The sequence below is a fragment of the Salmo salar genome, chromosome 14 (assembly GCF_965601325.2).
Source record: "Salmo salar chromosome 14, fSalSal1, whole genome shotgun sequence".
In the NCBI taxonomy this organism is placed as follows: domain Eukaryota; kingdom Metazoa; phylum Chordata; class Actinopteri; order Salmoniformes; family Salmonidae; genus Salmo; species Salmo salar.
This window is the reverse complement of record NC_138304.1, coordinates 13,098,402-13,107,872: the sequence shown is the minus strand read 5'-3', so window position 1 is coordinate 13,107,872 and position 9,471 is coordinate 13,098,402.

Below are 9,471 nucleotides of genomic sequence, written 5' to 3'. Positions count from 1 at the left end.
CACCACACCACTCACCCTCACCGTGGAGTCCATCCATCAGGAGAACATTCCCTTCTTCGTCATTAGTGCACCAGCTCACAAGATCATCCTCAGCCTCCCATGGCTCCAATTCCATAACCCGAATACCGGAGGACCTACTTTTCCATCCCCGGTGGTTCCATGTCGGTTGAGAGTCCTGTGGTTGCCCTTCAGCCCAACCTCCCGGAGGTATACCAGGACCTGCAGGAGGAAATATGCAATCGACCTGCTTGCAGGCTCTGCACCCTCGCGCAGACGCATCTACCCTCTGTCGCTGGCTAAAACTAAGGCCATGGAGGAGTACATCCATGAGGCGCTCCAACGGGGATTCATCCGCACGTCCACCTCTCCTGCGTCTGCAGACTTCTTTTTCGTGGCAAAGAAGGATGGAGGATTACACCCATGTATTGATTACAGAGCTGCGGAGTGTATATAATCTCATCCGCATCCGGGAGGGGGATGAATGGAAGACAGCTTTCAGCATGATATCTGGTCACTACGAGTACTTGGTGATGCCTTTTGGCTTAGCCAATGCTCTCTGTGTTCCAGGCATTCGTTAACGAGGTGTTCCGGGACATGCTCGGACGCCAGGTGGTCGTCTATATCGACGACATCTCTGCTAACGTAAACTCACTCACTTTTGTACATCGCCTTGGTGCGTACAATTGACCTTATTTTAGCGCCCCAAAAATGTAATACTTCCAGATCAACTGTAATGTCAATACCATTGTAAAGCACAATTTCTCCCCTTTCCAACAGAATCAGTGACATGTCATCCACGCTGCCCGTTTCTGCATGATTCAAGAAGGCAATGAGCTCTGTCGGGTCTTTTTAAAAATGGCGGGTGGGGAAGCGAAACTAATGTGTGATAGTGAGAAGGAGAGGAGATGTATGGTAAAACGGCTTTTTTTCACTTGATCTGTCCAACTTACCACCTTACGCCTATAAAATGTAAATAAAACACTATAAATAGTTTATATAATGTGTCATTACATACCTATTTGAAGGTTTGTGTCGAATTTGAATCGGGTTTTTAGGGCGGTGCTAAAGTGATCTTCAGAAGTAAACAGCGGCTTTGAAAGTCATGATCGCTTACAGTGATGACGCAAAAAACTACTAGGTATCCCCCCCTTACCCCGTCACTGTCCATTTCTTGTTTTTAAACGATGAGAGAAGTGCTACACCTGGTGGAGAGAGATTGTAAGACAGAAATAGTTGCTTTATGCATGCTGTATGTTACGGCATGACACGTCACGATGTAACGGAGGGTCAGTTTTTTTCTAATTTTCTCCAATACTATAGAGCCATTACCATGTCGATCAACGCTTGAATAGAAATGTTGTTCACACCCCAGATTTTGAAGTCAACACAGTCGCTACAGTCCCACTGTAGCCTCGTTTGAATGTCGCGGTTGCGCACATTTGTACGGAATGGGGTGAGTTTACGTTACCTTGGAGGATCACATCGCTCACGTCCGAGTAGTTCTGGAATGCCTCCTAGCCAACCAACTATATGTCAAGGCAGAGAAGTGCCAATTTCATCAGGAAGCTGTTTCCTTTCTAGGCTACCAGATCAGCCTGCAAGGAGTGATGATGGACGTAAAGAAGGTAGATGTGGTCAGGTCATGGCCAGTCCCAACCACCATAAAGGGGTTACAACGGTTTTTGGGGTTTGCCAACGTCTATCACCAATTTCATCAGGAACTTTAGCTCCATCGCCTCTCCTCTCACCTCTCTCCTCAAGGGTGGTCCCCATAGGTTGGTGTGGAGTGCAGCAGCTGACAAGGCCTTCCGCCTACTGAAGGGGCGTTTCACCTCTGCCCCATTGCTCAAACACCCTGATTCGACGCTACCCTTTGTGGTGGAGGTGGACACTTCAGAGGTGGGTGTGGGAGCTGTCCAGTCTCAATGACAAGGTAATCCCCAGAAATTGTATTTCTGTGCATATTACTCTAAGAAATAATCTCCTGCAGAGAATTGATGACATCGGCGATCGAGAGCTCCTGGCGGTGAAGTTGGCATTAGAGGAGTGGAGACACAGGCTGGAGGGTGCCAAGGACCCATTCGTCATACTCACCGACCATCAGAACCTGGAGTACATACGGAGAGCGATGCGGCTGAACCCGTGCCAAGCAAGGTGGGCCCTTTTCTTTACTAGATTTGACTTCACGCTGACCTATCACCCAGTTTCAAAGAACACCAAAGCCGATGCCCTGTCCCATCTCTACGATTCAGGAGAGGGTCCTGAATGCACCCATAATTTCTCCCTCTTGGGTCATAGCCCCTGTGGTCTGAGACGTGTGGTTCAGGCGTGCAGAAGTGTGAAGCGATGATCACGTGAGACTCCAGTGCGCCGTCCACTGTCAGAAGGAGCAGGCGGATCGCCACCACAGTAAGACTCTCTTGTTCCATCCTGGTGATCGTGTCTGGCTCTCCACCAGGAACCTCCCACTCTGCCTGCCCTGCAAGAAGCTGAGCCCCCGGTTTATGGGGCTGTTCAAGGTTCTCCGGAGGGTCAACAAGACGACGTATAGATTACAGCTCCCCAGTGACTATCTAACCTTCCTTTCATGTCTCCCTTCTCAGGCTGGTGGTTCCTGGTCCTATGACTGAGTCTCTCTCTCTCTCTCTCTCTCTCTCTCTCTCTCTCTCTCTCTCTCTCTCTCTCTCTCTCTCTCTCTCTCTCTCTCTCTCTCTCTCTCTCTCTCTGTGTTAGTCATAGAATGATGCCGGGACTAGCTTATGAAGATAGATTTCCAGCGTTGTGCTTCGTTTAACAGTGCCGCGTGACAGGCCTTTCAGCAAAGGAAATAGACAGGATTTAGGCAGGGCTTTCCAGCCTGCAGTGGCTGTGTAATGTAATTTGACACCAGGGTCAGTCATTACTACAGCTCATAAGACCCACTCGCTGGCTGAAAAAACCGAGATTCAGAAGAAAATAAACATTTAAAATACACAGTCCCTGAATTGACCTTTAACAGAGATTATTTAGCAAATATTATGCATTAATTCAGTGTTTCATTGTAATACATAATGACTTGTATTTGATAAAAAGCAGTAGCACTGTATTTAATGTCTAATAGATGGCTATTGGCTTATGTGTTATAAAATCCAATCAAAATTACTTTTTAGGCTATTGCTAGTTTGTGCCTGTCATATGAATTTCCCTGAATCCCCCCCTTCCCTAAATTGGGCCTAAATGTTAATTAGCCTACTATTTCATACGATATACATCCAGAATATTAACTGGCAGCAGTAGGCTAAATCTGTCAGTCTCTCTTTTTCTGTTTTCTCCCTACCTCGACTGCACTGTCTTCTGCAGCAGCAGCTGGTCTGTCAGTGCTAAACCTAGCATCATTTCTCAGCACAGACAAGGTCATAGCACTTGGACCAGCAGAACCAGAACTTTTAGAAAAGAAAGTGGGTCAATTTGACACATTTAGCAACGTTGGCCTCAAGCCTTTTTTTGGTCTCTCTAACTTTCTAAACACCACCTATCGTTTTTTTTCCAATCCATGATCCTAGCAGCCATTGCCCAATGATCAGACATACTGAAATATATTATTATGAGAAATTGCAACATGAAAAAAATCAGCATGAACATTTTTTTTAAACATTTTGTATTATTATTGTTTATTACGGGGGCGCAACTTTGGTTTTAGAAGTGGGGAGACATAACAAAACAAAAACATTGTCGGATAAACACAGCCTACCCGATGCTCGGAGGCGTCCACATGGTCCTAAAGCACACTGTTACCTCGTTTTGTATCACATTTCAATGATAAAACTGGGGGGGGGACAAAAATGCAATTTCAGAATGTGGGGGATACTGTTATAACATAACAAAGAGAGAATTCTACAGGGACCTGAGATGGATTGTGATTGTGTAACAGCAGAGATCTGACGCCAGAACTGTATATAGTGGCAGACACACAGAAGATACATTTTACACTATAAGCTAGTGGCAAGGCCTATACATTTTTGAGATACCCCTACACAAGGTAGAACAAAACAAACATATTTTTTTAACATCTCTAATGTCTCCCATTTACAAAATGGATCTGCAAAAGTGGTTAAGTTGATCGATATTGTGATACACCCCTTACCTCTAGAAGTGCAGAATTATTCGCGGCTTAAGGGAGATGGGCCAGAAACTCATGTAACCCGATATTGCAAGCTCTGATATAGACAGTTGTCTGTCCCACATACACAAACAAACAGCATTAGGATACCTTAATGCTTCTTGGAAAGATAGACCTGTAAACACAGAGATTCTATAGGTGGAAATATCAACTATTAATAATTGTGTAGGCTTAACATTTTAGTAGCTGATTTATTGACAGCTTTCCAAGTCAAATGTGCTCTTATTCAGTGCTGTATGGTCCTGCCTGACAAAAATACGGTTACATATCTTTTGATGTTTTGGCTATTGTAATCGGCACTAAGGACAACAAGTGGGCTCAGACATTAAAATTTCATTTTTTGGGGTCCAAGGTTCCTTGAAGGATTTTGTATCTTTACACCCTACTCTTGCGATTCAGTCAGGGGGCCACATATTTTCTTTGAGGCCACCCTAGACTTTGCCAGAGAGGAAGAGGCGAGGCAAGAGGTGTTACTCAGCCCAGCCCTGTGCCAGCATATAAATTGCCCTGGTTAATTTAGTATTGTGTTATTCTGTCTTTCAAAATGTTTCATACTGCTCTTGGTATAACTAGGACTATGAGTGGTACCGCCATACCACTGTTGTGTTTGAATAGCTGACGCTAATTCGTTTTTCAATGTGTGTTCATGTTTTTTTTAGGATACAAGCAAATAGTAGAGTAACCAAGTTACAGGAAAGCAACCTGTAATACAGCAGTCAGCCATTCTAGTAGCGTATATGTACAGCTCTAACATCTCCCCTCTATTCCCCACTGAAACTAAGTGTGCAAGGTGGATTCTAAGTCTTTGAGGTGAGCATGACATGAGTCTGTTGTGGTTGTAGTTCTGGGGCCTAACCAGGTTGCACAGTTAAGTGGTCATTCTGGGCAAGCTGCAGCGACAAGGGTAGTATCCTTTCTGCATTTTTGGCAGGGTATTCAGGGCTGTGTGGTGATCAGTTTTCATTTCTACAACAGTTGGGTGCAGGCACGAGACAATCGACCTGCTTGCAGGCCGAGACCCATTTACTAACTGGAATGTTATCTTAGCCTGAATTATGCATGGGATACACCAGGAGTGGAATGGTTGGTTGTCTGGTTGTGAAGGAGAGAATGTGAAAGGGCTGTCACAAACAGACCTGCCCTTAGATCTTTCCAACACCTAATGGACCAGTGTTTTTTTTAATGCTGAATGTGGTAAAAAGTTGTGGTGTTCAGATGCTACATATTCCTGTATAATAATTTTGAAGTCAGGTATGATTATTTGGCCGATATTTACGGTGAGTAGCTGGCTGTGATTACGTTCTGGGGCAGGCCCAGCAGGAGATAAGGAGAGTGACAGAACCTGTGAGGGTGACCTAGGAGGTTACTTCGAGTATAGGTCGTAGACCACGATTATGAGAGACGTAGCACAGCTCCACACATATACATTTGAAGATGATCCCTGGGCATCGATGGAAAGTAAAGGGGTTGCCGAGGTGGCGGAACTGATCAAGCATGGTGCACAAAGACCAGTCAATCCCCAGTCACCATACACGATCACATACAGCAGCTTTGTTTATGTTTGACCATCCTCAGGGGCCTTTTGCTTGTCACTGACTGTCAGGTTGTGTTTGTTTATTGTAGTGAACACCTGCCTTATGCGCTTGTCGTCATGTGTTGTTGCAGCCAACCTATACTAATGTCACCAAGTCAACAACTCCAGGACAGACCGTCAGGATCGTGGACATTTATGCACTGAGCCAGAGGAAAGTCATGTTGAATTCAGGCAGCCATATTGGACTAGCAATGAATTAAAGCTTACTTCTAAATAATGAGGTTACTTAAGACCCCAATCCTGGAGGCACAAGTTATACCACAGTTTGTATACTGCAAGTTGCATTGCTAGGTAGTGTGTCCAGAGTTCTCTTTCCTTGATCCTCAAAGCCTCGTGACTTGGAATGCATGGTGTTGCCAAGCAATCTGCTGCCTTTTCTACAGTATATCCAGACAATGGTGTTTGAGTGTAATTATGATAGGCCTATTGGATTCCTAACATAGTTGAATTACACAAAAATTGTATGAAGTACATAAGTACAGTACACACATCTAAAATATGTCTCTCATTTAAATATACAGGCAGCCATATTAGATTTGGGATGCCATAATGGATTTGGAATCAAATCTGTGGGGGGCTAATGTAATTGCAAGAAGCTGAACATATTACATCCACAGAGAAACCTTTGACTGTCTCAGCCCACTTGTGTAACTGTATGTATTTTTGTCAGGCACAGCCATACAGCACTGAATGAGAGCTAATTTTGACATGAAAGGCTGTCTACCAAAAAGTTAAGCTTACATTCATCATAAATATTCATAGTTGATCATTCTGCCTAGTGTATCGCTCTCTCTGTGTTTACAGGTCTATATTTCCAAGATGCATTAAGATATCCTAAGGTTGCTTGCAATATGTGTACAGTGCCTTCGGAAAGTATTCAGACCCCTTGACTTTTCCCACATTTTGTTAGGTTATAGCCTTATTCTAAAATGGATTAAATAAAATAAATACTCAGCAATCTACATACAATACCTCATAATGACAAAACAAAAACAGGTTTTTAAAACTATTGCTATGAGACTTGAAATTGTGCTCAGGTGCATCCTGTTTCCATTGATCATTCTTGAGATATTTCTACAACTTGATTGGAGTCCACCTGCGGTAAATTCAATTGATTGGACATGATTTGGAAAGGCACACACCTGTCTATATAAGGTCCCACAGTTGACAGTGCATGTCAGTGCAAAAACCAAGCCGTGAGGTCAAAGGAATTGTCCGTAGAGCTCTGAGACAAGATTGTATCGAGGCACAGATCTGGGTAAGGGTACCAAAACATTTATGCAGCATTGAAGGTCCCCAAGAACACAGTTGGCTCCATCATTCTTAAATGGAAGAAGTTCGGAACCATCAAGACTCTTCCTAGAGCTGGCCGCCTGGTCAAACTGAGCAATCGGGAGAGAAAGGCCTCGATCAGGGAGGTGAACAAGAACCAGATGGTCACTAAGACAGAGCTCTAGAGATCCTCTGTAGAGATTGGAGAACCAGAGAGCTCAGGTTCACCTTCCAACAGGACAACGACCCTAAGCACACAGCCAAGACAATGCAGGAGTGGCTTCGGGACAAGTCACTGAATGGCCTTGAGTGGCCCAGCCAGAGCCCAGACTTGAACCCGATAAATGACTACTTGTATTCCAATTTTTTGCAATATCAGAGCATGCAATATTGGGTTACATGTGCTGTAGCGTGTAATTTACATTTACGTCATTTAGCAGACGCTCTTATCCAGAGTGACTTACAAATTGGTGCATTCACCTTATAATATCCAGTGGAACAACCACTTTACAATAGTACATCTATATCTTTTTTGGGGGGGAGGGTGGGGGGGGGGTTTGAAGGATTACTTTATCCTATCCCAGGTATTCCTTAAAGAGGTGGGGTTTCAGGTGTCTCCGGAAGGTGGTGATTGACTCTGCTGTCCTGGCGTCGTGAGGGAGCTTGTTCCACCATTGGGGTGCCAGAGCAGCGAACAGTTTTGACTGGGCTGAGCGGGAACTGTGCTTCCTCAGAGGTAGGGGGGCCAGCAGGCCAGTGGTGGATGAACGCAGTGCCCTTCTTTGGGTGTAGGGACTGATCAGAGCCTGAAGGTATGGAGGTGCCGTTCCCCTCACAGCTCCGTAGGCAAGCACCATGGTCTTGTAGCAGATGCGAGCTTCAACTGGAAGCCAGTGGAGTGTGCGGAGGAGCGGGGTGATGTGAGAGAACTTGGGAAGGTTGAACACCAGACGGGCTGCGGCGTTCTGGATGAGATGTAGGGGTTTAATGGCACAGGCAGGGAGCCCCGCCAACAGCGAGTTGCAGTAATCCAGACGGGAGATGACAAGTGCCTGGATTAGGACCTGCGCCGCTTCCTGTGTAACGCAGGGTCGTACTCTGCGGATGTTGTAGAGCATGAACCTACAGGATCGGGTCACCGCCTTGATGTTAGCAGAGAACGACAGGGTGTTCTCCAGGATCACGCCAAGGCTCTTAGCACTCTGGGAGGAGGACACAATGGAGTTGTCAACCGTGATGGCGAGATCATGGAACGGGCAGTCCTTCCCCGGGAGGAAGAGCAGCTCCGTCTTGCCGAGGTTCAGCTTGAGGTGGTGATCCGTCATCCACACTGATATGTCTGCCAGACATGCAGAGATGCGATTCGCCACCTGGTTATCAGAAGGGGGAAAGGAGAAGATTAATTGTGTGTCGTCTGCGTAGCAATGATAGGAGAGACCATGTGAGGATATGACAGAGCCAAGTGACTTGGTGTATAGCGAGAATAGGAGAGGGCCTAGAACTGAGCCCTGGGGGACACCAGTGGTGAGAGCACGAGACGGATTCTCGCCACACCACCTGGTAGGAGCGCCCTGTCAGGTAGGACACAATCCAAGAGTGAGCCGCGCCGGAGATGCCCAACTCGGAGAGGGTGGAGAGGAGGATCTGATGGTTCACAGTATCAAAGGCAGCAGATAGGTCTAGAAGGATGAGAGCAGAGGAGAGAGAGTTAGCTTTAGCAGTGCGGAGAGCCTCCGTGACACAGAGAAGAGCAGTCTCAGTTGAATGACCAGTCTTGAAACCTGACTGATTTGGATCAAGAAGGTCATTCTGAGAGAGATAGCAAGAGAGCTGGCCAAGGACGGCACGCTCAAGAGTTTTGGAGAGAAAAGAAAGAAGGGATACTGGTCTGTAGTTGTTGACATCGGAGGGATCGAGTGTAGGTTTTTTGAGAAGGGGTGCAACTCTCGCTCTCTTGAAGACGGAAGGGACGTAGCCAGCGGTCAAGGATGAGTTGATGAGCGAGGTGAGGTAAGGGAGAAGGTCTCCGGAAATGGTCTGGAGAAGAGAGGAGGGGATAGGGTCAAGCGGGCAGGTTGTTGGGTGGCTGGCCGTCACAAGTCGCAAGATTTCATCTGGAGAGAGAGGGGAGAAAGAGGTCAAAGCATAGGGTAGGGCAATGTGAGCAGGACCAGCGGTGTCGTTTGACTTAACAAACGAGGATCGGATGTCGTCAACCTTCTTTTCAAAATGGTTGACGAAGTCATCCGCAGAGAGGGAGGAGGGGGGAGGGGGAGGAGGATTCAGGAGGGAGGAGAAGGTGGCAAAGAGCTTCCTAGGGTTCCTAGAGGCCTAGAGGATTCCTAGAGGCAGATGCTTGGAATTTAGAATGGTAGAAAGTGGCTTTAGCAGCAGAAACAGAGGAAGAAAATGTGGAGAGGAGGGAGTGAAAAGATGCCAGGTCTGC